Source organism: Lichenostomus cassidix, chromosome 7 (genome assembly GCF_008360975.1).
Source record: "Lichenostomus cassidix isolate B80296 chromosome 7, HeHo_3.0, whole genome shotgun sequence".
In the NCBI taxonomy this organism is placed as follows: domain Eukaryota; kingdom Metazoa; phylum Chordata; class Aves; order Passeriformes; family Meliphagidae; genus Lichenostomus; species Lichenostomus cassidix.
In genome coordinates this window covers 9,310,064-9,337,729 of record NC_139488.1, presented here as the reverse complement: position 1 = coordinate 9,337,729, position 27,666 = coordinate 9,310,064, and the positions used below count along the sequence as shown (strand labels likewise).

The window sequence follows — 27,666 nt, the reverse complement described above, 5'->3', positions numbered from 1 at the left end:
TTGGATTTGCAGCCATGCACATCCTGTTCAGCATCCTCAAGGAAGCACAGGCCTGTGGCACTGCATCTTCAGTGAGGTCTGAGTCTGTGGTCTGTGGGGCACCAGAGCCACCTGTCAGGGCAGAACCCTTCTGATGCCCTGAGTGCCTCCTGACCTGGCACCCAGCTGACAAGGACAGTGGCACTGTCTGCACTGTCACCTCTGGGGAACAGCCTGTTCACATCTGGGGGTTTGTCCTGCATTTGGCATCCAGAATTTGGCCTCCAAGAATTACTTGGGTTTGGAAACTTGAGTTTTTCCCCCTATAGGTTTCCTCTTTCCTTTTGTCCCCTGCTTTTCTTTAGTTTTGGTGTTTTTTTTTTCTTTTTTTTAGTGCTTTTAGGTAAAATTTGGCACTTGAAGTTCATCTTTTTTAGTAATTGGGAATGCTTCTCTGGTTAATGAAGGTCATGGCTAAGGTTCCAGGATTAGGTATTGTTAAAAGCTCCTCTGCAAAGTTCCTCATAAATAATTCCCAGCAGATTTCTCTTCTAGTGTTTGTCATGCTAACATAATTTCAATTCAGAAAGAAAGACAAATGTTATTAGGGCTCAATGAAGCAAATGTGGGAAAGGATCATTTAACATAACACTGATAAAACTGGCAGTAGACTACATGAAAATTCTTGTCTGAGCTATGCAAATGTCTTAAGTTTCTGCATTTATGACATTTTCTTTTAAATCTGAAGGTTTGATGTGTTAATTTTATGGGCAGACAGATTTTTGTTGTTTTTTTTTTTTTGAACTTAGCGTAAGGTTCCTCAAAAGAGAAATGTTCTTTTATGTATAAATTTTGGAGCCTGATTATCAACTAACAGTATTTTTTATATATAATTCATAAAAACACAGAGAAAATTTTGAAGAGATTTGAACACTAAAGAGAAAATATACCACTGTAACTTCATAATATGGTGGTAATTTGCAAAGCTTGTTGTGGGCACAAGCTAATAATGGGGTTTTCAACTAAGATTCATACTACATGCAGTGAGGCTGGTAATGCAGAATCTGCATTTCAGTGACTAGTCTCACCCAAAAAAGGTCTGTTCTTTGAAGTCAGTGGATACTGGATTAGACTTTAAAGGGAATTCATACATAATTATATTATAAAAAGCTGAGGTTCCTTTTAAATTTTTATATGAATACCTCAATGACCAATGTCATGGATTCCTTTTATTGTTTGTTTTGGGTTTTTTTGGGTGGGGAAGGGAGAGAAATAAAAGATAAAAGTATAAGTAGTGGGGGAAAGGATTTCCATAATATGAAACATTTCAAGGTTTCTACATCCTTTTTAGATATGAACCAGTGTGAAAAAAATTGGATTTTCTGTATCTGAAATGCAATTCTGAAAATGTTCTCAAGGTTGAAATAGCTCATTTAGGAAACTCTAATATATTTTTTTTACTTTGAATCTGTTTTAATATAAAAAATATTTCAACTTTTTATTTTACTCTATTAAATCCTAGGAATTGGTCTGTATCAAAAGAGATATAAGCATATATTTGAAATAGTGCTTTATAGTTTTTCATGTGACAGATCTGGCTTTATCAGCAGCAGCTTGTGCTATCACATTCCAGTTAAGCTGACACAGAAACATAAAAACAGCTCTCGTAAGAGCAAGAAGTTATTCTGGTGTTCCTGAAATATCTCATCCTGGATACCATTTTTGAGAGGAGCCCTACAACAACTGACACCTCTCCTTTACCTCATCAGAGAGGACACCTCATCTCCCATGAAGCAGCCTGTAAAAGCATGTGGGTATTATGGGCCAGGATGCAGATGCTGCTCTTTCATGGAAAGATTTATGCTGGCAGAACTCACTTGAATACCTTTGAAGAGAAGCAGCTGGAAAAACAAGGCGTATAGATGAATTCTTGAATTTCTTCCAGAGACAAAGTGACCCAGACTGAGAATCTGTACATTCCTACAGTGGCAGGAAAATGCATACATATGTCCCAGCAGTAATTCCCTCTCCCAGCTTTACATATCTTTTCCTTCTATTCAGACTCATAGGTGATGCTGTTAAACAGGCAAAAACCTTTGATCTTTGCCAGAGTTTAAAGGTTTCAAACTGTAAATCCTAAGAATGCTGCAAAAGTCATTGAATATGATACTGAAGAGGTTCTGCGAATCAAAAGATTTTGAGGTTCTGCTTTAATGAATTCTCAAGCTGTTATCATTTGCACATTATCCTTTTTAATTGCCCTTCCGATTGCTTGTGAAAATTCAAATTCAGAACAGGTATTTTCAGCCTCACCCAGCTTTAACTGTTCCCCTAGTAATATCTATGCAAAATATTAATTACCAAATTGAAGTTGCAAACATTCAAAAAATGTTTTCCTTCTCTCTTTGAAAGCATTTCATTCACAGCACAATTTCATTCATCAAAAGCATTGAAGCATCTCAGGATACCTGCATATTTATTTTTCCCTCAGCCCCCAGCTGAGACAGTAAATCTTATGCTTTCTTTTCTCACTTTTTGCTGCTCTGTGGAGCAGTCAGGCTGAGAATCCTCTGCAGCCCTCTGGGATTAAGGAAGATGGCGTGAAAAAGAAGCTGCAGAAGGAACACCTGTGCAACTAGCAGGAGGAAATATTGTTTGGGGAACAGAAAAATTAATTGCTGGATGTTGTGGCTATGTGGAAAATTAGGTCACACTAATTTTTCATACTATTTTAAGACCTGGTAACTGATGACAAACCGGTAGTGTAATAAGGTCAGAGAGTTTTTCTGTGGCTGTTAGACAAGTCATAGTCATCTGTACAAGTGGAAGAGCTCCCAAGATGGGTGAGCTCAGCAACGAGGAGCTCAGCAAGGTTTTTGCTGGATATCCTACCAGATAAGCACTTAATTTTGTGCATTTTCTCACTAATCATAAAGTCTCATCCAGCTGACTTCCAAAGCCAACTGGATCAAATTGTATCCTATGATCCTCAGACCACAAGCAGAGCCTCTCCCTGTCCCTCTCCAATGGAAATTCTCCAGGAAATGTCTGATATAAATCATGCCAAGGTGCCACCAGGCTGGATTTCTTGCTAGAATTTTAGTATTTCTCTGGATTTGAGTGGTTCCTTATACTGGCAATTATTTTGGTTATGCAAAACCTCTGTTCTACCTTTTCTCCTTGCCATGTAGAAGCTTGACTACTATTGGATTATTTTCTCCTTCCCCCCCCCCGCCTCACCCTTTTCTTCTTTTTTAATACTGTTTTGACAGCCAGTCAATTTTTTTACCTCCCTTTGAAGAAGCTATTCAAAAAGGGCAGAAGCACATGAGCTAACTTCAGGGATGGTAAAGGAGAGGTATTTTTAGAGTAAGGGGAACACAAAAAAGAACTAATTTATTGTAAAAAACTGTGGAGGTCCTTAGCTTTGAGGCAGGCTGATGGCACATCTGCTACACTCATGACAGGCACTTCAAAGTGCAGAGACATTCTACAGCACTTCAAGGAATTTCCCACTCTACAATTAATGCTGCAGAAGAAACACTCAAATACATGCAGTGCAGCATTGCAGAAAATCCAGGTGGGATGTTTAACAAACCTTCCAGTTTGATGAAGTAGGGGAATTCCATTAGGAGTGTGGACTATTTGTTTTAACACAATCATTCATTGGGATAAGAGAAGCAGAACTTGCTCTGTGGCTTTGTAATTGTTGAAATTAATAAGTGTGGCTCATCACTCTCTGCAGTACTATACCAATTTACTGTGCTCTTTTATCTCAATTACTTTCTGTGAGTGTCTTATATTTCTCTATTAAACTACAGTAATTGTAACACTATGGTAATAACATTGACATACTGAGTATTATATGGTGGGCTATTTTACATTACTCTGACTGCCTTATTTACATTATAATTATTAGTGTCTATATAAATGTGATTCATTGAACTAATAAAGTTTTCAGACAACTGCCATAGCTCATTGATTTTTTTTCTGTGCAGAAATTTACCTTGCACTGTTAGTTGGAATTCCCTTCACTTTCAGGGCTGGCATTTGGACAGTAAAGGCCTTCCACTTTAGCCCCATAGAAATGATACTTAATACCTCATTTTAGCTTGATTGCATTAGGCTGAAAAAGCAAATGGGAAGTACCAAAGTTGTATTTTCTCAACTGATCTGTTATTTTGTTCAAAAGTACTGCCAAAAGCACCATTCTCACTGATCCTGCAGAACTGATGACCAAATCATGATTTTTTGAGGTTAAGAAGTTAGCACTCTGAAATCTCCTGTAGATTCAGTGTGGTTCATTAGCCATGCAATTCTCCTCGGAGAGGAATTTGGTAATGCCTTTTGAATGGCCCAGTTGCTTCAGCCTTCCTCTGTCTGCAGAGCTGAATGAGTTCTACCACAATTTAAAAATCAGTTAAGAATGAGGCAAAAGAAGATAAAATGTAATCCAGAAAAAGGCACTGCTGATTAAAACCTCATGCTGTTCAGGTCTTCTTCATTTACTAAGATTTTAATAGATCCTTCAAACTCCATCTAGAACAGCCCTAGCTTCTTACTTTAAAAACTACACATTGTAGATTTCATGATAATAAGAAGATTAAGATAAATAACATTTATCAAAGAAATAGGTAAACACGAACTGTAAAAAGTTTAATCTATCCTCCTGCGCCCTGGTCTAAGACAACTCAGTTGTCAGCCATTTCATAGGAGATCAAGATTTCTCCCTGGTGGAATGTATTTGCTCCCAGTTGCTTTTCTTTCCAAACAACTATGGTAAGGGGGATTTCACTCCACCTCTCTTGTTTTTCTGAGCATTTGTTGACAGTAAGCTGTGTACAGCACTGTGGGTTGGGATAATAGCATGTTATATTTTGTGTTGGCCCTTTGTTCTTGGCATACATGATTTCCTTTTTCCTGAGGTGACCTTCATGTTCCAGCTGTGTTGCACACGAAGGGTGTTTATTTCAGACTCCTTCCTTGCATGCTTAGCTAAGTCCTACTGATGCTACCAGAAATTACAGAAGAGCCACTGTGTCAGGAGATCCCAAATTGCAATGCCCATGGGTCAGAGATCCCAGTGCTGCGATTCCAGGCTGTGTTAGAATCCACTCTTGAAGCTTTTAGTTTTCCAGTGTCTGACCTAAATTTCAGATAGTTATTCCAGCTGCTGGAAACACTCATAAATGGTGACACCACCACCTGCTGGGTAACACTTCTGTGAAATGTTTATCTCACTGTAATCATGAGTGTTTATAAGGGATGAAGGACTATGCAATTTAAATAAGGAATGGAATTCAAAGGTCTATGTTACAGTTTTGCTCTCTTTTGGGGGTTTGGTACTTTGTCATTAGTGGCTCATATTCCCTGCTCTGTTTATCAGTGCAATACACATGCTATTACACTCCTTATGGCTTCTTCTAACTGTCCATGTGGGTAGAACGTGCAAAAAGGGTCTTGGCACAGACAGTGACTGGTAAACTTTACTGTAGCAGAGATTATTCCCTGCTATAGTAATATCTAGATGCAAAGCCTTGTTATTAATGCCGACAGTTCTGAAAACAAGAGCAAACAGTAAGAAAAATGGCTTTCAAGGCAATTATTTTGCAGACCAGGGAATAACTGTGCTACATATAGCTGATTTATCTCTGTTTCTTTTCTGTCCACAGCACATTAATGCAGTACTTTTAGTATCTTCTCAGAGAAAAGAAAAATGGACAAAATAAGAAATTAGTCAAAGAGCAGCCATATGGGACTAGAATCCAGGTTTGGAACTCTAATTATACTCAAGGCTTAAATGATTTGCATTTTTACTGTAGAGTAGATGAGGTGGATTGTGGATAAAATGTTAAAGTCTAGACTAAATTCAATGTAACACGGACCCTCTTTTTCAGGCTTTGATTCAAGAATCTGTGTTGGTGGCTGTGCAAGGGTTGCACAGTCATTCCCAGACTACATTGGAAAGGAATGGGAAACAATATACTTCCTCAAATGTTAGCTTCTAGATAGGAAAACACCACAGAGCATCAGTTAAATCAAAGAGGAGAACCCCAATTTGAACCATTTTTGTAGTGGCCCAAAGGGATATGAGGTACAACTGTATTAATATTATGAACAGAAGAATCTCAAAGAGTCTGGAGGGTTTGAAAGGTAACCAGGGAGCTGGTAAAAGGATATTCATCAGATTTCCAATGTTCCTTGCTACCATCTGGCCAGAAAATAGGCAAGATTCTGATGGAAATGCTGTCTATTCCTTGGTCTGCTGGTCCTTGAAAAAGCTATAGCTTACTCAGTAATTCAACTCAAAGTTGCTTCTATTTCTCCCAGATGATTCAAAGACTGGAATAAATCTACCTGTCTTGCAACCAAAGAGATTTGCTGTGCACTATAAGCTGTCATGAAGCTCTCCAGCGGAGAATGAATAAAGCAAACCTGTAGAAAAGCTAGTGCTCCCCAAGGATTCAATCTCCCCAAATTTAAATATCCTCTTTTCAAAGTGCTATCTAGTGCAATATGCAGCCCACCCATAAGAAAATATCAGGCTGTTGCACCAAAATCTGGTCCCAAAAGCTGCTGCTTTCAAAGCTTCTCCATTACTGTCCATCCTGAGTTATGAATCAAGAAAGGCGCACATTCCACTTCTTCACAAGCTCAGATAAGGAAATCAATTTTACTTCATGAAAGACAAAACTACTGGTCTGGAAGATTAATGAATAATTCCAATCACTTTGTAGCTAAAGAGTCTCAGTGATTGATCCCAAAGCAGCCAAAAGCCTTGTCCTGCATCACAAAGCTGGGATTCTGTACAAAGGGAAAGGGAGAAGGACACCTAATTTGTGCACGTGACGAAAGTGCTACTCATCCAGTATAAGTAGCAGTTTATGCAGGAAAGTCCCAGAAATAGAAACAACCAGACTCCGGTGAACTGGAGGATAAAAGCTGGAATGCTTATCCAGTGCAAGGGTCTTACTTGTTTTGCTTCCTTAGTCTTCCACAAACACTAAACCAAGCCCTAACCCAAAATTTACCACATTTGAACAAGATAATTAGGTAGATTTTGTGATTATATCTGACAATTATTTTTATCTAGAGTATTTTTCTGTGAAGATAAACTGCAATTATCAGCAAAATTTAAAATACGTTGACAGCGTAACCATATTGCAGATACTTCTGCTGTGTTGATCTTGTCCTTCTGACCAAAGTGATCTTTCAGGACTGTTCATTTGAATGTCTATTTCAAATAAAATAATCAAATAAATGCATGCAAAACAATAATTTAAATAAACATTTAAGAGGAATGCCATTGGGCTGTCAGCTTCATGTTTAAAAATATGCAATAAAGCCACAACATCAGAGCAATGCAATTAAGATATGGCTTGCAAATGGAGCATCTATAAGACACATTTCAGAAAAAAACCCCTAAAGAATAGCCTTTAATTTGCACTAGAAGCAAGCCTTAGCTGTTGTTTGCCAGTGCTAATTTGGTTTGTTAGTGTTTACTTAAGTCTGAAGTCCTCAGATCCAAATCCTAACTTCCCCACAATTGAGAGTATTGCTTTGTTCTTGTGCTTTTCATGTATTTGCCACATCAGTCAGCTCTTCTTTGAAGTTTCCTCCTGCTTAACTCATTTTATGAAGACAGTTTCGCCCTCTATCACCCTGAGAATCTCGCAGGAAAAATTGTTGGTATCATCTTGAAATGCCAGCAAATGTTTACGGCATGGAAGAAAATCTTTGGGTAAGAGAATATGCTTGAGAACTCCAGTCTCATGTAAAAAAGATGCTATGGTTTATTTATAGACATACCATACCTGTCACAACTGGCAGTAGTCATAACTGGTAATAAACTTTTGTTTGTTACGTGTTTTGTACGTCTCTGAACAATAGATTGATTCTGTTATTTCTTGTATTACTGTATCATGGGTTAGATCTTTTTAAGTGCTGACAAAGCTGTGTAGACTATATCCTGCAACCATATCACTGCTATGATATTTCCTTACTTTCCCTGTTTTTCCTTTTAGCGGGGAAGAGCATACTGTGAATTATGGGACAGGTGCAAAAGAGCATATGTCAAAATGCTTTTGCTTAGAACACAAATGACCACATGGATCAGATCAGATTTAGGTGGTTTAAACACCATTCATCACTTAGAGCTGTTGCTCTGATGCTGCTGCAGCTTGAATAAGTGGGAAGATGGCCAGGGAAGTGGGGAAAATAAAGGCAGTGTGGTTGATCTGACTCAAGCACCCCTAAGATTAAACCAGAGGAGGTCTGGTACCTGGGAGGGCACCTTAAGCCACATTTTGCCTGGAGCATGCCAGGCAGTTGAGGAACCAGATACAATCTAGAAAGCCACGCCAGGCTTCCTACAGTGTCCAGTGTGCTTGGGGTTCCATTTACCACAAACCATTTTTAGCTTTAATGGCTTTAAATAACATCATGTTTCAAATCTCAGTGGGCTGTAGGGTTTAAAAACCAAAATTCCAGAGGAAAGAGAGAAACTGGGAGGGTTCTCCTTCTGCTCCTGTGTTTGTTGCTGTATCTGGGCAATTTTAGGGCTCAGCTCTATAACCTTACTAATTTTTTTCTGAAGGATTGTTTACTTGTTGAAGGATTGCTTGTTGAATATAATCACTGACAAATATCAAGAAACATTTTCATTAATTGCAAGAGTAAACACTATTACCCATTTAAATATTTTAGAGACTGGCCTTTCCATATAGAATATCTAGCTATGTGTGAAAAATTACAAGAATAAGAATTGGTTTTCAAGCTGAACCAGTATGTGTGAGAAGTGAATTGATGATGGGCTTCTAGTGTGTTGTCTCACATGAAACATCTGGGGTTTGCTATCCTGCTGTAGGCACATAGTTATTATCCCCTGCAACTCTTTCTGTCAGGATATCTTATGGTAACGCATGCCAAGAAAGCTGACTTAGCAGCTATATTATGAACACTATATATAGCAGTGGTATATAATAGTGACAGAAAGTCTGGAATGAAGAAGTTAAAAACAACAGAAAACAAAAAAAGATTATTTTAAAATGGCTTGCAAAGGCTAATTACACATTCTGATAATTTCTGCCTTTGCTAAGGAAGTCAGATTTTACAAGGAAGTATGATTTGACCTCATTTTAGAACAAAGAGAACATATTTTAGCAGATGTTAACTTGACTGTCAGCTAATAACATGGAAGGTGTTGTAATCCTAGTTATATACAGCACATTATGTTGAATGTAAAGTACCTAAGCATTTTTCAGTATTGATTTCAATACCATGGTAATTAAGAACAGGTGCATATAGATTGGAAGAGAGGCACTCTGATTGTTACAAACAAAATTCTTTACAATAATAACTTTACATAATGAAATGCATAATTAAACATTAATGACCAAGATCATTAGCAGCAATTTTATTCCACTTACACATGATTTTGGCCTTAGGTGACGCCTAATGTTTTAGGAAAGCTGTCATTCATGCTGCTGCTCCTGTTTGCTTTATAACTGCATCATATTCTAGCCGAGAAAAGCCTTCTGGATATTGATTTCTTTTATGGATTTAAAGGAACACTGCTTTCAGATTAACAGCATAGGTGGCAACCTAACAAATCACCCCAGGTATTATGATGAACCAGGAAATCTTATGGCCAAGCATCTCTACAGAACATTCATCAGGAAATCCAGCCAACCAGATAAGTCTGCACATTTTAATGTTTTAAAACACACTTTGATATTCTCTAGTGGCTTTAGGTAACACTTGGTATTTTTCAGCTTTCTTTTCAAGTGATGCTGTCACTGCACTCAGCATCCTACACCCTTTTCCCTTCAGTGTCAGCCACTGAGGAAAACATTGATGAAACAGTTCTTTTTCCATGGCTGCAGTCTTATCCTTCAAGCTCAAGCCTAGCCTAGCCTCGTGTTATTATTGCATCACTACAGGATAGTTTGGGAATAAACTGCACAAGACTTTGCCAGGAGGCTGCACTAGATCTGGCCCAGCAATCACTAAAATTGGGCCAAACAGCAAAGAGACTTTTAACCTACTTGTGTGTGCTAATTTCTGTCCAATTGAAGAAGAGAGACAATTCATGTTTCACTTGAGCATCTGTACTTATATTTAAGTAGCTGAGGATGTCGGGGTCACAGTAGCATATTTGTTTGATCACTGATTCACAATCTTTGCTCCAAGAAATGCCAATTGCACAGTGAAAAGCAAGTAATATTACTAGAACTGTAAATTCTAAACTGTGTCCAAGCTTTGTGATAGGCAGTTGACTTTAATGGCTACAATGGATACAATTATTTACAGTACGCTTACTACCTGTTAGAATTCAGTAAGATCATGTAAAAAGATCCCATTGTATTCCTTTTGCTTGTTTTCTACAATTGTTTATAATATTGAAAAGTGGAGTTTAAAGTATTAAAGCTTATTTCTTCTACAACCAGTATAAAACTTAGTAACAGAAGAATCTCCAACAGTTTGGAGATAAACAAACTAAAGCTCAGTGTCTGTGGAGTGGGTAAAATGAGAGAGGACATTCACTAGATTTCCAGTGTTTCTTCCTGTAATATGCCCAAAATACATTTTCTCTTACCAGATTCTTACTTATTTGTGCTACTGCTTAAAAAGAAGCTGAACCACACTGATATACTGCTACTCATCTTGTAATGCTGCATAAACAATCTCCTCTGTTTATCACTAAATCAGTCAAAATCTGTTGATTTTTTCTTTTTGTGCTCTTGCATGATCTCCATTTATTTAATGAAATGAAGTACACTTTGTTTTCATTGTATTGCATTTCTACTGTGGCTTTTCCACCCCATTTTCTGTATCCATACAATACTTCCTTATCTGTCCTGAGATGTATAGTTTGCAAAACCACAGCCAGCATCACAAAAATTTACAAGATGGAGTGACTGTGCAATTAAAATGGCAGGTGAAATTGAATACAACTTAATTAAATAAACAATGCATGGCAATCACGCATGGAATGACGACTTGCAAGCTGAACATTATGACTCAGAAATCTTGGTGTTTTGACAGTTGCATGAAAAACTTGTGCTCAGCGACAGTCAGAAAGGCAAATGGAATGAAGTACTCTTTTAGTGCCTGCATCTCAAAAAAGAGGACTCTAGAAGTGGGAAATATTTGCCAGAACAATGCTAATCTCAAAATGCCCCAGGAGTGCAAATGAGTGCAGGCTAGGAAGTAATAATTGTACATATACATAAACTCTGCCTACTCCTACATTCTTCCCTTGGCATTACAGAAATCACCTTTGGCATGATCCAGTACAGCTGTGCTGCATTCCTGTTTTAAGCAATACATTCAGAGATTATATTTGTGCGTGGCTAATACGAGGACCAGTAACAGAACTGTGATGGCAATTCTTGCTCAGTTACTAACAAATTGGGGTTTGGAGTGTCAGGAAGCAATGCTTACCTACCTCTTGCTCTGTCTTCAGCCTGGCTGAACTGTGTGTGTAACCAGGATCAATGCATTCACTGCTGTCCCTTCCTAGGAAAGAATTTGAGAGTTGTCAGACAGTTTTGACTCCTTAAGAAAGCTAACCTATATAAGCCTACAGCATGAAGAAAACAAATTGAAGTTTTGATCTCTGTTTGGCTTGCTGTGGACCAGGCAGTTTTATTTTTACAATACTAATGTAGTCTCATGCTTACACCTATTCTCCTCCCGTGTTTATTTGGCATGGAGAAGGACTATTTGTTCACAGCCAACTACAAAAAAAATTATATATAAGGAAAGTCAACTAAGCGCAAAAGTAGGGGCGATCCTTTCAGAAAGTTCCTGAGAAAAACACTGTAGGAAACTGGGACAGAATATCATGGAAATTGTCCCTGTATTCCCTACCTGGTTTCAATGTTGTTGCCTAGACATCTGCCTGTAGTTGTTACCAGAGACTTTTGGTCCATTCTCAGCAAATTCAGTCCCATGAGTCTGAGATCTCAGAATCTGTTTATATAGTAACAGTGGCAAGCTACAGTTTCACAGTCTTTTAAGAACCCAAATACCATAAAACACTATTTTCAGATAAAAATATTGACTAATAATTATAATTCAGATTGTAACTATAAAGGCCTCAATTCTATTTCAGCATCTTAACGAACTAAATATTATTCTCCAGAAGAAAGAGATTGGGAATCTGATCAGCCTAAGTGCATGCAAATCACCCTCCTTTCAGTGGGTGGTTTGAGCAGACAAAGAATCCAGGAGCTGGGGTGGAAAACCGGTGGAGAAAGCCCATCTGTGAGGGAGTGGTCAGCTCATCCACCAGCAAAGAATGCTCACCCAGTGCCCAGCAGCTGGTGCCAGCACAGGCTGCAGTCAGTGCCAGCTTCAGGGATGGCTCTGATCAGGCAGCCCACTCCCACCAGAAAGATGAGAGCCTGGAATTGGATTGTGGATACTGCAGGGATCCAGGGCAGGGAACAGGGGTAAAGCTGATGGCAGGGAAGTGGCAGCTCTGGCTGATGAGCCAGTGGGTTGATACGACTGGAGCTGTCTCAAGGCACATGGCTTCATTCCTGGCTGTAATGGATTGCAATAATCAAGCCTAGAAGTTGTGTGTGTGCATTGCTGTTGCCAAATCAGAGTCTGATAAGAAAGGACAGTTTTCTGGTGCTCTGCAGAAAGAAGGTGACATTTAGCAGCCACCACTGCAGATTTTTAGATGCAGCAAAAATCTCCAGAGAGCACATTTCTTTTGTGAACAGAGGGCACTGACACTGGTATAGTGACTTAACTGTTTTCATGTGAATTTTCTATTACCAATTCTCTTTTTCTTTTCAAATTCAGTCATATGCTACAATGAAGTGCTAATAAACTTCAATTTCCCAGTAGCATTTTAAAGGGATATTCTTCCCTTGTGCTTTGTTGCCCCTCCATTGCTGCCATTTACAGAGCATAATTTCCAACAACAGCTTCATGCAGGTGAATTAAAGAAAGGAAAAGGACCAAACTTCTCTGGACCTCCTTTTTGAAGGGCTGGAGGGAGCAGCTGGATTTCCCAGTGTTTTGCCCTCAAAGATGAAAGATTTGAGCTATTTATTTTTTTCTCTTACAAAAGACTATGGTTCATCTGCTGGTGCATAGTATTAGATATGAGACACATCAAAATAAAAATGATACAGTACTTGTTCTCACTGAAAAATTGAGTTAAAAATGGTGTTGACTTTTGGTGTGTCTTGAAAGTCTATATACATAGAAAACAAAGTTAAGGGAATGTTACTTTGATATGCTTGTGTAAAGCCGCAAGAGGAAGATATGCTGCAACAGGGTGCCTCTTCTCTTATATAAAATCCTCAAGCTTTAATATTATTCTGGAAAGAAGGTCATTCCAGAAGAATTTTCCACCAGTAATCCCACTTCAGAGCTTCTTGTGCCTCTAGGAGATGAAGATTAACGTTTTATCCAAAAGGAAATTAAAATAAAAAGCCCTGCAATTTTGCCTCCAAGAAGAAAAGCAGTGACATGTTTTAAACAAAAATGTATATATCACAGGGAATTTACTGGGGAAAAATACATTTTAAAATTGAGGAGGAAAAAGCACCTTCAACAATGTCATTTGTATCAGAGTGCATGTATATCTTCCAAGTCGAATCTGCCTAATCTCATAATAAAAGAAGGTTTTAGTATCATCAGCAAATGGAAAGATGACATTAGTACAGACAATAAAGACAGCATATTCTGATCATGCCTCAGCCACCACAAAGCTATTAGCTCTGATAATGGAATTTTTAATGTTGATCATTACATAATAAAAACATATCTAGATTTGCAGCTTGCTGGTGTTCTGCAACACAAAAAAATCTTGTACAAACTATTGGTTTATGCAAATTTTCTGTATCTCTAAAGGTCATATTTCTTTCTGATTCTCCCAACTTACTGATATTCAATACTACTCAATGATCACACTTGAGTGCTCTTGGATCCCTGCATAGTTCAGTGGCATGAAGTAAAAACAAGGAACACCCTAGATAACTAACTTTTACTTTTTTGTGGTTTTGTATGTGACTATATTCTGTTTTCAGCCATATTAAGGCAATCTCATTTAGCTGTCTAAACCAAATATATGCTAATTATGAGCTGAGGCATTGTTCAAGTAAAATGAACAACAATATTTTGTTACTCTCTAACTCATTAAAGCAGCACTTCATATACTGATTCTGAAAAAGATATTTTAGATACACTGACCTTTATTTAGGAAATAATATACTTCAAATGCAAGAGCACTATATCTATTACTATTATTATTTACAGTCATAGGAATAAGTAGATTTGCAAAAAATTGGTGTCCAGAGATATTATGCTTTGAAATTTCAGGGATTTTGATATTCGTAAATTTACCTTTCTCAGGAAAGCTATTTGGGATTAAAAGGGAAAACAGGTGATATTATGATGAACATATTGGAGTGATTAATTACCATTAATGGTTAGCCACATAAACTGCCACTGGCACTCAGAAAGACATGCATACTATGAGAAAATACCAGTTCTTTTTAAGGTTTTGCTTTCTAAAACACATTAAAAAGATCTGTTCATTTAAAAATAAGCTTGTACAAACTTAAACGTTTGTAAGAACATAAAATGTTTCTAAAATGCATCAGAAGCTGAGATTTCTCATTTCAGACTAGAAGTGTCATGAAAAACAAAGATTATTATTATTCTGACAAGTGTTAAGGGTGCCAGTCACACCTGCAAAAAACCAGAAGATTATATGAAGAGAAGGTTTTGTGTTGGACTGTATCTCTGTGGAAATGCTTTTTAACTCAATTATGGAACATTGGGAAACTAATATCAGAGAAGCTAAAGCACTGGTGAAAACAGGTTTATTTAATGGCATTATGGTGCTGTTCAGGAAACTAAGTATCAAAATTCATATTGTCTTCTTTGTATTTTTTCAAAACACACAAGTAAAAATATAAACCACTGCTGGAAGCTGATGCAGACTGAAACATGATTTTTGCTGAGCAGAGCAGATCCTAGGCCTGTAGTGCAATAAGTAAATTTTCACTAGCAGGGATTTTTCTTGTTCCATGAGCGTGAGGGTCAAACACTTTATTTAGTCTCAATGCATGAATTGCTCTATGTGCTGATACTAAAGCCTTGGTTGCTCCCCCATTCAGGCACAATGTTACCACCTCAGCACCAGTGATATACAGCCACTCACAGCACTTCTCAATCTCCCCCCTCAGCTTTACTGCCATAGGAGGCAGCTACAGAGAGCACTCACGGATTTGAAAACACCAGAGGTTGGTTTGCTTTCTATTACATATGTATTTCCTAGGAAATGTGTGCCTGCTCCTTCATTCTTCAGGCTTTATTTGTAAACTTTCATTTGAAGCACACAAGTGATTTAACCTTGGTAATACTGATAAATGAAAAGGCCTTTCCACTCTGAAGTACAGCAATGCCTTTCATAGTGACAGTCAAACACATCTCTAGGAGTGCAGCCTTGTTCAGAGGGATGGAAAAATGATCATCTCTACTTCTTCTCATTCTGTGTGTCACATCATGCCTGTCTGTCTTCTGAATTGGTAAAGGTTTAATTCATTGCGGAATATCCTTAGTTCTGGCCATTAGTGACACACTAGGGTATCTGCATCTGAAAGATGACCTATGTCATGTCTGACCTTCCTTTTTTTTTTTTTAAATATCCCCCCAATTTCTTGTAATGGCCCCTTTTGGAACATGTACCTGTGTGTTGCAGCTCTCTGTCTGTCCAGAAGCAGACTAAACACATCAATCTCTGCTTGCCTGTGTTGGACTGTAGGTTGAGTTTGCCCAGTTCTCCTCTTTAACCAACAAAAGAAGTTCCTTCTTACTATTACTTTTGAAAGTTCCTTGAGACCAGGAACTGCCCTTTTGGCTCTGCATTACTTCAACCTGAGTCAGTGACAAGGTCTTATTTTCTATCTCCATTTTCAGGTTCAACATTTGCTTCAAAGGGAGGAGTACTTGTCTTCCTCTGATTGGCTTACCTCACTTCTCTGAATGCAATTGAGACAGAATAGCAGCTCTATTAGTCTCTGGATAGACTACTTTAGCTAATAAATTTCCTTTAAAAAAAATTAGCCTAATTCCACAACCAGATCAGTTTGTGTTGTTGCACACCACATTGACAACATTTTTACAGAGTCTCACAACTTTCAGGAAGCCACAGGAACCTGTAAATTATTTTAGATAGAGAAGGTATTTAGACAAACCATGAAGATAAAATGTGGAGCTGACAGACAAATAGCAAGATCCTGCCAGATATTATGTCTGTTTGCATGGCTAGCTGTTTGAGAAGTAGAAAAATGAGCCTGTCAGTTTTGTTACTGACAACTGCATAATTCACTTCCTAAGTAAACTCAATTCAAGGCATAGCTATGAATGGGGAAAGGCCTAAAGCTAGATTATAGTCTATAAAAGGATTAGAACCTGATAACTGTATAATGGAGAGTAAGCAGCTACTTCTGTTATCAGGAGTAGCAAGAGGTGCTTAGTAAAGCAGTTATTCAATGTTAATCATGGAGTACCTTTGTGACAAAGCATTGCTTTCCATGATTTATCCAACCAGAGCACAAATGTTGTTAAATAAATGTAATGAGTTTAAGAAATATATGCAGCTTGTCAATGTTTAATTTAAATCCAAGCTCTGCAGTATAGCTGGAATAATCTTCTCTACTTTTCATTGCCTTCTTTAACGGAGAAACCCACTATTTCTTTTCATAGCTCTCTGGCAGAATTCCACAGTGCTTTACAACAACTGAATGTCAAGAAGCTATATTTCCAGTCCTGAGCTGCATTTCCTATAAGGCCATGTCTTTTGTGTCGTGGTGAAATTCAGAGCTGACCCAAGAACTTGTCCAGGATAACTGCTTGTTTGACCTTCAGCAAAGGATTGGAGCAGCTTGGCTCTATTTTCTGTGAGCGAGTCTTGCACAGTTGCCCTGGTGCTGGTGGGCAGAAATCTGCAGTGTCACAGAATCTCTAAATAAATGATGGGACTGTGTTTCAGCGTCACTGTGCGATGTCCATGTGTACAACAAGGCAAGAGACTGAAAACAAAGGAAAATGTGGAGAGAAGCAAAAGTGGAAGGAGCATGGAACTGGTCATGAACTTGGGTGAGATCGGAACAAGGACCAGGGCCAGAGAAGGCAGGCTGGAAATGGGGATGGAGCAGATGAATCTGCAGCCACTGTGACATTCCAGTTCCCACTGCCTCGAGCTGAGCTGCTGACTTGACCTGAGCATGGCACCTCTTCCTGTTTGCATGGTTAGAGAGAGGTTCATGTGTTGGAAGCAGGTTCCCTCTTACAGAACAGAAAATCCAGATTATTCTTGCATACTAGAAAATATAAATATTTCTCATTCTAGCTCCAAAGGAAGAGATATTTGAACAGCAAATCTAACTGAATCTCAGTTGACTTGGATTTACGACAGATCTGTGCAAGGATTTACATAATTTTTGAGGAAAAATTACTTTTGAAAGCCATGATTTATAACTCAAAAAGTGGAAAACAGCTTTATTATTCACATACAACTCAGAAATGCAATTTGATCATAGGACAGAATTTCAAAATTGGAATTTTAAATCCAAATTTAAAGAAAGGCTCTCAAAATCAACAGCACTGGATACTATTACAGACGTGACTAATATTTACGTTCAAGTGCCATCCATTTTTCCTGCAGATATGAGATTGATCCACTAAGGATAGAATACACTATGAGCAGGAATTTGAAATTTAGATCTGGGTCTAAACTAAGATTAGATGTTTTTAGATCTGAGTTTTGATGTAGTTCTTTACAGAAAGAACATTCAGTTGAGAAGCTATAATTTTAATGCACCAGATTTTGATGACATTTATGTTCAAACAAATTTTTGCATGACATAAATATTTCAGGACTACAGGGTTTGAGTAAACTCAGATATCTGTCTATATGCAACATACTTCCCAAAATATTTGAGAATTGCTTCAACTCATTAGCTTAAAAGGAATTTTGTAGTCTTGAGTTCTGTCCATAGAATTTATAATTTTTTTTTACTCAGGAAAAGTTAAGCATCTACTTAGGGATCACAGCACCAAATTTCAAAATATCAGTGAATCAGAATTACAAAATATAGCTTATTTTCATATGTTCTTGGGGTTTTTTATTTCTGTAACACCTTAAGAAATCTCAGACACTCTTTTACTTGGTGTTCAACAAATAATGCACAAGGTATTAAAATGTCTGTCACACAATGCATTTAAATGACTCTATCCTATTTTTACCCTGAATTTAAATGATAGTCTTGCTAAAAAAATACATCCCTTAAAATAGCCACTTCAGCATTTTGAAGAATGATGATCTGAAAAATGTTGATATGCTGTTTCTTTTCAGTTAGTATTAAAGGAGAAACCCAAAACCACCAAAATTCAGCACATTCTCACCAATGCCAAAAACACCTAATGAAAGTCACTCTTTGCAGAATGAAGATAGAATTTGTAATTCTTACAGGAAATTCAAGTAATTTTTCCACTTTACGTGCAGAAGAGGGTGGAAAGGTGGGAGAAGAACACAACCCAGATTTTGAATGACCTCAGAAAAACTACTCACTTCCCACTTATCCTCTACTCCCAGTTATCTCCCAGTCTGTAGTCCAAGTGCTCCTCATCAGACTTCCTTAAGGCCAGTTGGCAACTCCTCTGTTCTCATCACACCTATAAAAATAAGTTTTGCTGTTCCTTCCAAACAAAGATCAGGGCTCCCTATCCTGTTGGTCCTCCAAAATGTGGCAGGGATGTTTTTTCTACCCCCGATCTCACCCAACTGCCTTCCCTCAGTATCCCTGCCATAAATTAGTAATTTGAAACCATCAAAGCCCGAGGGTTTTACTGACTGCTCAGGTTTTGGGGAGCAGCCCCTCTCTATCAGACCATTATCTGACTGCTGTCTAAACACAAACACCGTACATAAATTACATTATATTGTCTCTGCCACTCACAGAGGAGAGGGATGCACTAAGCTGGCAGTGGGAGACACTAACACTGCCTCTCCAGACACTAAGTCAGAGCAACAAAACCTCCTGCCTGTCTCCTAGACCTAACACCTTGCATAAAGACAAAAAAATCACCAATTGGAAAAGAATTCAAAAAGTAAAACTATTTTAAAATGCTGGTTCTAGTATTTTATATTTGTATATTATGGACTGAAATAAGGGGTAAGAAAACATTAAAAAAATGTTCAATTTAATAACTAAGAATTCTGGGCTACGTATTTATTTCTGAATTAGAAGCAATGAGAATGTATATCCATATATGTATAAATATAGGGAGCAGATTAATCAAGACCCAAGAGAATTAGTGACCAGTCCAGGATCAGTGACAAGTTACAAGTTTCATTACAAGTTAAAATTGATAGGTGTTTTAATTAAAAGTAACATTGAGTACGAAACCACCTCTACTCCTGGCCTGAAGGCTCCCTCTATCTTTCACCTTATTGAAAAAAAGATATTAGTGCAGCTTTTTCTAGGTAGATTTAGCAAAAAAATGTAAACTTCTTTTCTGCCTACACATCGAATGAAATTGCATGCTTTCACAGCTAAAAATGTGTCTAATAATACAAAAGGGGCATGCAATAACAGAAGTGTATAGCAGACAAAATAATAAAACAACCACCTTTGTGGGTCAGACAATGAATGTACAATGCACTATGTTGAAATTCAATTCAAATGGAGACTCCACCAATTTTTTATTTATTTTAATTTTCAAATATTTTGTTTCTATATTAAAAATTAGTCTGATGACAACATCATGCAATTTATTGCCTTTAAAAGAGTGCATAAAAATTCTCAAGGATTCATCTGGAAAAAAATGAGTTTAAGAATAACAGCTTTAATACCAGATGATTTTTCCTTTTCATATTGTTAGGAAGGCATTATGCATACTGATGTGCCTTCTTTTGTATATTTGGCAACTATCTCTTGGAGAAGATATTTCTCCTTGATGGTTGAGCAGATTCCTGTAAGAATCTATTTTTTTGACTGTCTCTCTTGGGTGCTGTATAGTGTAACCAGCTTCTGAGATTCTCCAATGAAAGATGGTCTAATAGACATGTTAGAGACAACTACTGTTAATAGACAATGAGAATTGACTGTAGTTGAGCGAGACAGAATTCTAGTGGAAAGTAAAAAGCCAGCATACAACACCTTTGCTTAATGGAGTATATCTAATATTGTCATGCAGACATTCACCAGGGAGTAGCTAACCCTTACAAAATTCACACCACAGGAAGCTCCATGCTATTCTGCTCTTGCAACCCAGCACAAAGCACATTCTGAACAGAGGCAATATAGAAGGCACTGAGAAAAATTTACATGAGCACAGGACAGATCTGTGTCCCCTTGCTGTTCTGCATCTTGTTTCACAGGATACTTATGCACATCTTCAGAGCTTACGCCTCTTATCTGAATTATAAAGTGCACGGTTGTTCTGAGCAAGATATTTGCCAAATTGAGAACTGATCTTAGGGGAAATAGTATATAAGAAGAGTACTGCGGGTAGAAGACACTTTAAAATATTCATAAAGCTACTGAAGATTGCAAAAAAAAATCCATGAGGATGAAGTGAAGTGTTCATTGGAAAAAGAACCTGTACTCTTAACCCAACAGCCAGAGTGAATAACATACAGCTGCTCCTTATACAGACCACACTTTATATATCTTATTACTAAATAATCTGTACACTTTTGATACTCCCTTAAGGACTTCTTGTCTGTATGTGGGTGTGCCTGACTGAAATGAGCAAGTAATTTTGTGGATTGTCATTCTGTGTGGAAGACAAGTGTAAGGCTAGAATAAGTGATTAATGCAGGACATAGAAAAGTCTCCAACAGAGGCTTGCTCAGGTCACTCTGAGAACTCCACCCGCATAATACCCACTTGAGGAAAAGGAAAATAAAAAGAGAGATAACCAAGATGAAGTTTGCTGATAAGTGCAGATTGAGACTCTGCATGGCTCCATTTTCAACAACAGTGACAGTGAAGAGTGTCTCTTTGAAGGTGGAGATGGGCAGGGGGCTTTTCAAGTACAGGAGTAGCAGATGGAAGAAGTGGATTAAGATAGCACTGATGGGGCGTTTGGAGGTAGCAAAGAGCAACAAATCTCTCTGGTCTGCATGGCAGGAGCCCAGTGACAGAAGAATCTGGGAGGAGAGCAGTGGCTTTCCACTACCTTGGATCTTGAGAGACATTTGGAAAAGCTGCAGCAGGAGTCACAGGCATGCAGTCAAGTGCATCAGAAAGGACTGGATGCTTTTAAAGAGTCTCACTTACATCTGGTCAGCAACAGGCCCTGCTATTGCCATCACAAAAGATCAACTACAGCTGCACAGTGGCTGAAATGATGAAGAGATGCAAAAATCAGAAGGAGCACAGAGAGCAGCACTGCTCAATCAGTAGAGGTGTTTCCTTCCCCGTGGCTTTCGTGTCTGTCCTGAGCTTTGGGAATGTCTTTGCAAACTGACACAAAACACAGGAAGCTCTCTCCAGCTTTTCAGGCTCTCAAGATTCCCTATCCTGAAAGATGGTGGCCATTAAAAACTTTTAAATTCTGATTTTGGAGGTGCTCAGCACTTGAGCTCCAATCAGGCTCAAACGGAATTGCAAAAAAGTATTCCTAAAACTGTATTTTTGTGAGAAGAATTTAATTACCTTTCCATTGCTAAGCTGAGATTTCTTATTTTTCATTGCAGATTGACAGATTCTTTAATTCTTTGACATTAAGAATTTTTCTCAATAATGTTATTGTTTTTATTTCAAGTTAGAAAAAGTCATGAATAAACAGGAAAAAAAGCCCTCTTCCAAGAAACAGAAGAGGAGAGAATGAAGTAATTTGTTTATGGTTTTTTTTTTCTGTTTGTTTTCTTTTTATCTTTATACATTCAAACTCTCAGGTATACAGTAGGAAATCCCAGTTCTGCAATTTCCTTGTGGTCAGGTTAATTCACCTGACGTGTACACTATCAGAAGGTTAAATCTTTGTCATCAAGGCTGTGAATTCTGTTCAGCAAGCTCCTGTTCCCTTTGGAGTTAATGTTGCTTGGTGCAGATACAGGGCTTCCCTCTGAGGAGGAAATATTGCTAATTTAGAGAAAACTTGAAAATTGGAACAATAGCTTTAAAAAGATTAACCAAGAGCCCTAAATAGAGCAAGATATTTTAATTTAGATATTAAATGAAGTCTAATTTAATTTTAATGTGTGGGGAATTACGAGTAGCTACTGGAAGGGTTTGCTTTTTGGAGCATAGGATCTCCAGAGACTGTGATCAGAAGGATGATGATTCTCTTTCCCCTTCTGACAAGACTTTTCCAAGTCTTCAGATCAAAAATGCTGAGTAGAAGGAGAACACTATTTGTAACAATCATGAGAGTTACAAATAAACTGTATTCACAGTTTCTCAGCTTTTGAGAGGGGAAAACTCAGAAGCATGGGTAATTGAGATGCTTTCACTATTTTGCTACTAAATAAAGTTTAAGGGATATTCCTGATTCAAAGCAGAGTTTACAATGTGTGCAAAGGCTCCTTCTTGGCCTCTCTACATGTCTTGTCTTTAGTAAGAAAACAAGAGTGACATAGCTTTAAAATCACTGTGTGAACAAGAGTCACCTGGACATCCCAGAAGTGCCTCAAAAGGAGAGCTGATTGAAATCCTCACAAAGGTAGGGATTAGAACCACTGAACATGAGGTATGAGAGACAACACACATATTTGTCAGGTCACTGTGTTTGGAACAGAGTTCACTTGAATGTGTCAAACATTCCCACTGCCCACCGAGTGCATTGCTCTGCTCTGTGATTTGAAACATTCTTTTGGCACAAAGGACTGCAAATATTGTGGTGGCAGAAGGCTCAGGGTTATCATACAAATACCACTGACAACTTTCACACAGCTACTTTGCTCCATCAAGTATAAGTGCAAAGGGAAAGTGGTCAAGGAAGAGAATGTGAAATATATAACAGTAATTTTGAATAAAATGGGGTTTCTCTTGCAAGATCCTGTTTCTTCTCCAATTAGTATTGATACGTTTTAGAGAAAATTACCACAGAGTGCTAGTTCTGGGGGAAAAAGAGAGTGGGTACTGGCTTCATTTTTCCTTTGAAAATACATTTATCATATTTTTCTTGAAGCAATTTTTAGATTACGGAATATAAATAGGTCACAACCTACTAGATTTGGCCGATTTGGTGGGCATTGGTCCATGTAACAGAATGGTCCAGCTGATCTGCAGGGCCATCAATGGGTCCATCATTCCAGCAAATGCTGGAATGACAGTCTTTTTGGAAATCACTGGTGGATATTTGAAGTAAAATAAAAATGAGTGTTGGTATAACACAGATGACTGTGAACGGGGGAGTGGAAAATTTTATCAGAGGACAGAAAATAGCTAAAGACTTCTACTTTACAAAACACTCTGAGTTGTAGCTAATGTGAAACACACTTCTTTGGGATTTCCATGTTTTTCTTGTTCCAAGGAAGGACCCTGGAGCTCTAGGAAAGGCAGATGGACAAATACAAGGGAAATCCGGATTTACATCAATCTCTTCAGTGTTCATGGTTGAGCTGCAGGTCAATGGAAATTTTCCATGTCTTTTTAGCATTAGAAATATCAAATCAAATGATTCTTTTGGAAAAGGGGAAGACCAAAGATTCAGTCAGCTAATGAGAACATAAACTGCCGAGATCAAAGTGTCAGTACAAGCAATTGGTCTGAAATATGGAGCCCTAATCACTGGAACTGATGGATAAGAAGAGAACCATTTCACATCTGACAAAACAAAATGTAATTATATAAAAGTGGTGATAGGGCAGGTAAATGAGTTGCCCCCAAATTTAAAAAGTCAAACCTAGTTAATTTTATCTCAGCTAATAAAAACAGCAGTGATAAGACTGTTACAGATTGGTGAAAAATTAATGAAGTCTTTAATGAACTTTATGGCAAATTACATAAATCAGACCTAACTTAATAAAAGCCCAGAAGATTTTTAGTAGTGATTAGATTTTTCAATTGCTGAATGATAAAGAAAATAACTCCAGCAAAATCCTCTCTGCCCTACTGGAAGACTCTGAAAGACATTAAAGCAGAGGAAACAGAGCCAATAAGAATAGTTTCAACAGCAAGATCATTAAAGAAGCTTAGAGTTTTATTTTGAAATGATCATTTGCAGAGCTGACCAGAGCATATTTTGAAAACCCCTCATAAAAACCAACAAAGTCAACGTTTCTTTTTGATGAACTTGAGGAAAGAGCTGCGCATGCTGTGCAGACACACAGAAAACAACGTTTCACACAGTGAAGGGTTTTGCTGGAGTTGGGGTAAGTGATAAGCGCCCTTAGTTTGTAATTGTTTCAAAAATTATTAAAAAAAAAAAACCCTAAAGGGGAACAAAAGACAAACAGGATGGATTCTAAGGGTTTTACTAAGATCAGTGTTCCTTGCAGCAGTTATGTGCGATAAATTTGCATTAAATGCTCAAGTGTTTGGATGTAGACATATTTGTAAATAGGAAGAAATTTCAACAGGGATATTTAGTAGTAGACCGAGACAGCACTTGGGCCTGATTTCTGTTACATGTCAGTATGTTTGGAAGCTTAAATTTCCTTCTTGCCTCTGAGATGTACTTGCAATTAAATCATCACTAATCACATGTTTAAAATTTATTTCAGATTCAGAGGAAAGTCTAAGCTTCATGCAGGTTTTTCTAATTTATGTTACACATCAGGGACCAGTAAGGGAAAAAAGAAAAAAGATTGTGCCTTGACTCCTAAACCATGCCAAGAAGTCTTGAGCCAAATTAGTCATATGAGAATCACAGGAAGAGTCATAAAAAGGCTGGTTTATTTCTGAATTTATCAAACTAGTGAAAAGAAATTGTACATCCTCTTTCTCAGAGTTGCAGAGTTGTATCAGAAATATCATTCCAATCAACTATATCTGAGCCTATATAAATGGAGAAATCCATTACAGAAGTTAAAGATATCACAGAAGGGTGAATGAAGAAGAGGATTAGTGGCTTCCTTCCAGCAAGATGGCACTGAACAACAGGCAAACCATCAGATAATTTGTAAATGCAATAACCTTGTATTACTCTTTTATAGGAACACTTCTCCACTCCAACAAATTTTGCAACTCTCCACCCTCCACAGCACCAGAGAAGCCCCTCACAATTTCCATATTTCTAAAAGCAACACAACGAACCTATTTTCTGGCTACTTGGAGTTAGTCCATTGCAGATAGGCATAATGAAAACTGGTGGTGGAATTCACTCAACAAAAGTCAAACTAAACCTCAGGACTTTAGCATGGCCCTATAAAAAAAGATTTGTCCAGACACTGACAACCATGAAGGCTGTTAGATAGATGGGTGCTCAGATGTGGAATTTTACCTCAAACATTGACTAATCATCCATTACCCACATGGAATAGCATGATAACCTCTGAACTCCAGGCATTTTGTGACATGAGAATGTACAGGAGCTACCAATCTTCAGGAAGTTTGGCATGCCCTGATGCAGCAGAGAAATAAAATGCCACAGAGTAATAAAGAAAAACTTGCTTTGATAACACCTCCTCAGCAGGGCAACTGAGCACTTGGCAAACATTTGTCTTTACAGAAGGATGCTTTTGAAATTACCTTTGAGCACCACTCCAGGAAAGGGGACCACAGCGAAGGTTCTGAGGTTTGTACTTCACACTGTGAGCAGGAATGTGGAAAGGGAGGCTCATTGCAGGCCTGGAGTGCAAAGCTGACTGAATATAAGCCAGTGATGTCTTTCTCCTAAGAGGGATTGTACAAAAGTGCTTTCTACCCCAGCCACAGGAAGAAAGGAAGAAGAGTTTTCAAAGGACTATTACCATCTTTTGCACACAAGGCTGTTGCCCTGGAAAAGCTGCTCTGTTTCCAACCTTGGAGCTTTCCAAAATTGATCTGGATAAAGCCCCAAGTAACCTGGTTTTATCTGAGAGTTGACTCTGCTTTGAACATGAGGTGTGATTAGAGATCTCCTGAGGCCACCCCAGTCTGAATTATCTGATGACTCTGCAGCTGGACCATCACTGTGCTCAGGCACAAATATGGAATTTTCCTTTAAGTGTATCCTCGTAGCTCTCATTTAAAAAGAAGATGGAAAAATGTGCTTGAATTATTTGTATATAAATGTGTAACAATTTGTGATCAAAGTGTGCTCCATGCAGAATTGTGCTGTAACCATGGTAACTTCCATTGAGAGAGACATCCATTGTAAATCTATAAGGATCTCATTTAGAAAAGATTTAGTTGTACTACTCACCAATTTATGAATATTCCAATCATGTAAAAAACACCCCAGTTTCTCACAGAATTGTTTTTAAATAGTGCAGCTGTGTGATTAAGAATGCTATCAGAAGCATTTACATTGAACAGTTTTTAAATTTTATTTTATGATTCTTCTGCAACTTAGATATTTTGGAGACTAATTTGGAATCCTTTGCTATAAAGTCATTGCAGATTTATTTAGTCTGGCTTCTAATATTCCACTCTGCTTTGCCTGATGATATTTTTCACATCTAGACTACTGGGAAATGTGTCTTAATTTCTTAGTTTTGAGAGTAAATACACAGATAAAGAAGGTTCGCCCCTCTTAGTACCTTAGCTGTGAGTTCTCTTTAAAATCATCAGATCTCTGTTGCCTCTCACCTAAGGAAAAGCTGAGCCAATGTTTCCCTGTTGTTTCTGTCCATCTTGTAACCTCAGCAGAATATTGGCCTTTATTTCTCACTAACCTTTTGTAAATTCTCAGATGATGGTCTTGTCTCTAAGGTATCAAACTCAGGGTTGAAATTTGGGATAGTTGTTTTGTATATTGCTGACAGGCTGATTTACCTACTTTCAACCACAGTTCAGGATACACAGAAATATGACCTTAGAGGAGAGATTAAAAATGTGCAGGGGACATTAAGGTTACAGTTTTTATTTATATATATTTTTTTACTGTTGGTTTACTAGTGCAGTCAAATGCAGAAAGAGAATGAATCATGAATCATCGAAGCTCTGCCTGTTTTTCTTAACACTAGAGCAGAACAAACCCCATTCAAGGTATATTTCTTTGCATGGAAAGGCATCAGCCAGGCATCAATAACGTCGATATGTGCCAAATAGCATTTCAGAAATGCAGAGCAGCCTCCTCAAAAGAGCACAGCTCTGGGGACAAAATAGCACCAGTGGTATTGGATAACGGAGCCTATTCATGAAGCAAGGATGCATGTAAAATGGCTAAATATATTAGTAATGATTTTAATTTTTTGGGGAGTGTCTTTTTGTTTGATACTGCTCTGATCCCATTTACCTGGGAATTAAAATCAGTGTCTACAGATGCCCAAGGGCCTTCAAACAAACTCTACCTGATGATTAACCATGCAAAGATGAGAGAGGCCTTGGGGAAGCTCCGATTACATGCATCCAAGCTTGTACAGACCACCTGTTTTTTGTACTGACAGCATCATTTCTGCTGATTTTGGAGGGCAGTAATAACTTTTCCTGGGAGAAAGACAGACCTCCTGAAATGGCTTGGGAAAAAGTCAGCAAGTCCATTACTATAGCCCATCTGAAATGCTTAAAACAAACTTGGTCTTTAGTATAGATCTATCTTAATAAATGAAAT

At 37.9% G+C, this 27,666-nt stretch overlaps 1 long non-coding RNA gene across 3 annotated transcripts in view; it reads right to left on the bottom strand.

The window, feature by feature from the left end:
- Positions 1–27,666, bottom strand: part of LOC146434487 (uncharacterized) — a 92,795-nt gene that overhangs the window by 6,909 nt on the left and 58,220 nt on the right. Inside the window, exons 4-5 of one of the 3 annotated variants that reach the window (XR_014853275.1) lie at positions 11,429–11,499; positions 1,901–1,959 (exon numbers count right to left, since the gene is read on the bottom strand). This is a non-coding gene — a long non-coding RNA (uncharacterized LOC146434487). Of the gene's footprint in view, positions 1–1,900; positions 1,960–11,424; positions 11,500–27,666 lie in introns of those variants that run through there. The other 2 variants (XR_014853274.1, XR_014853273.1) reach the window with 2 other exon arrangements.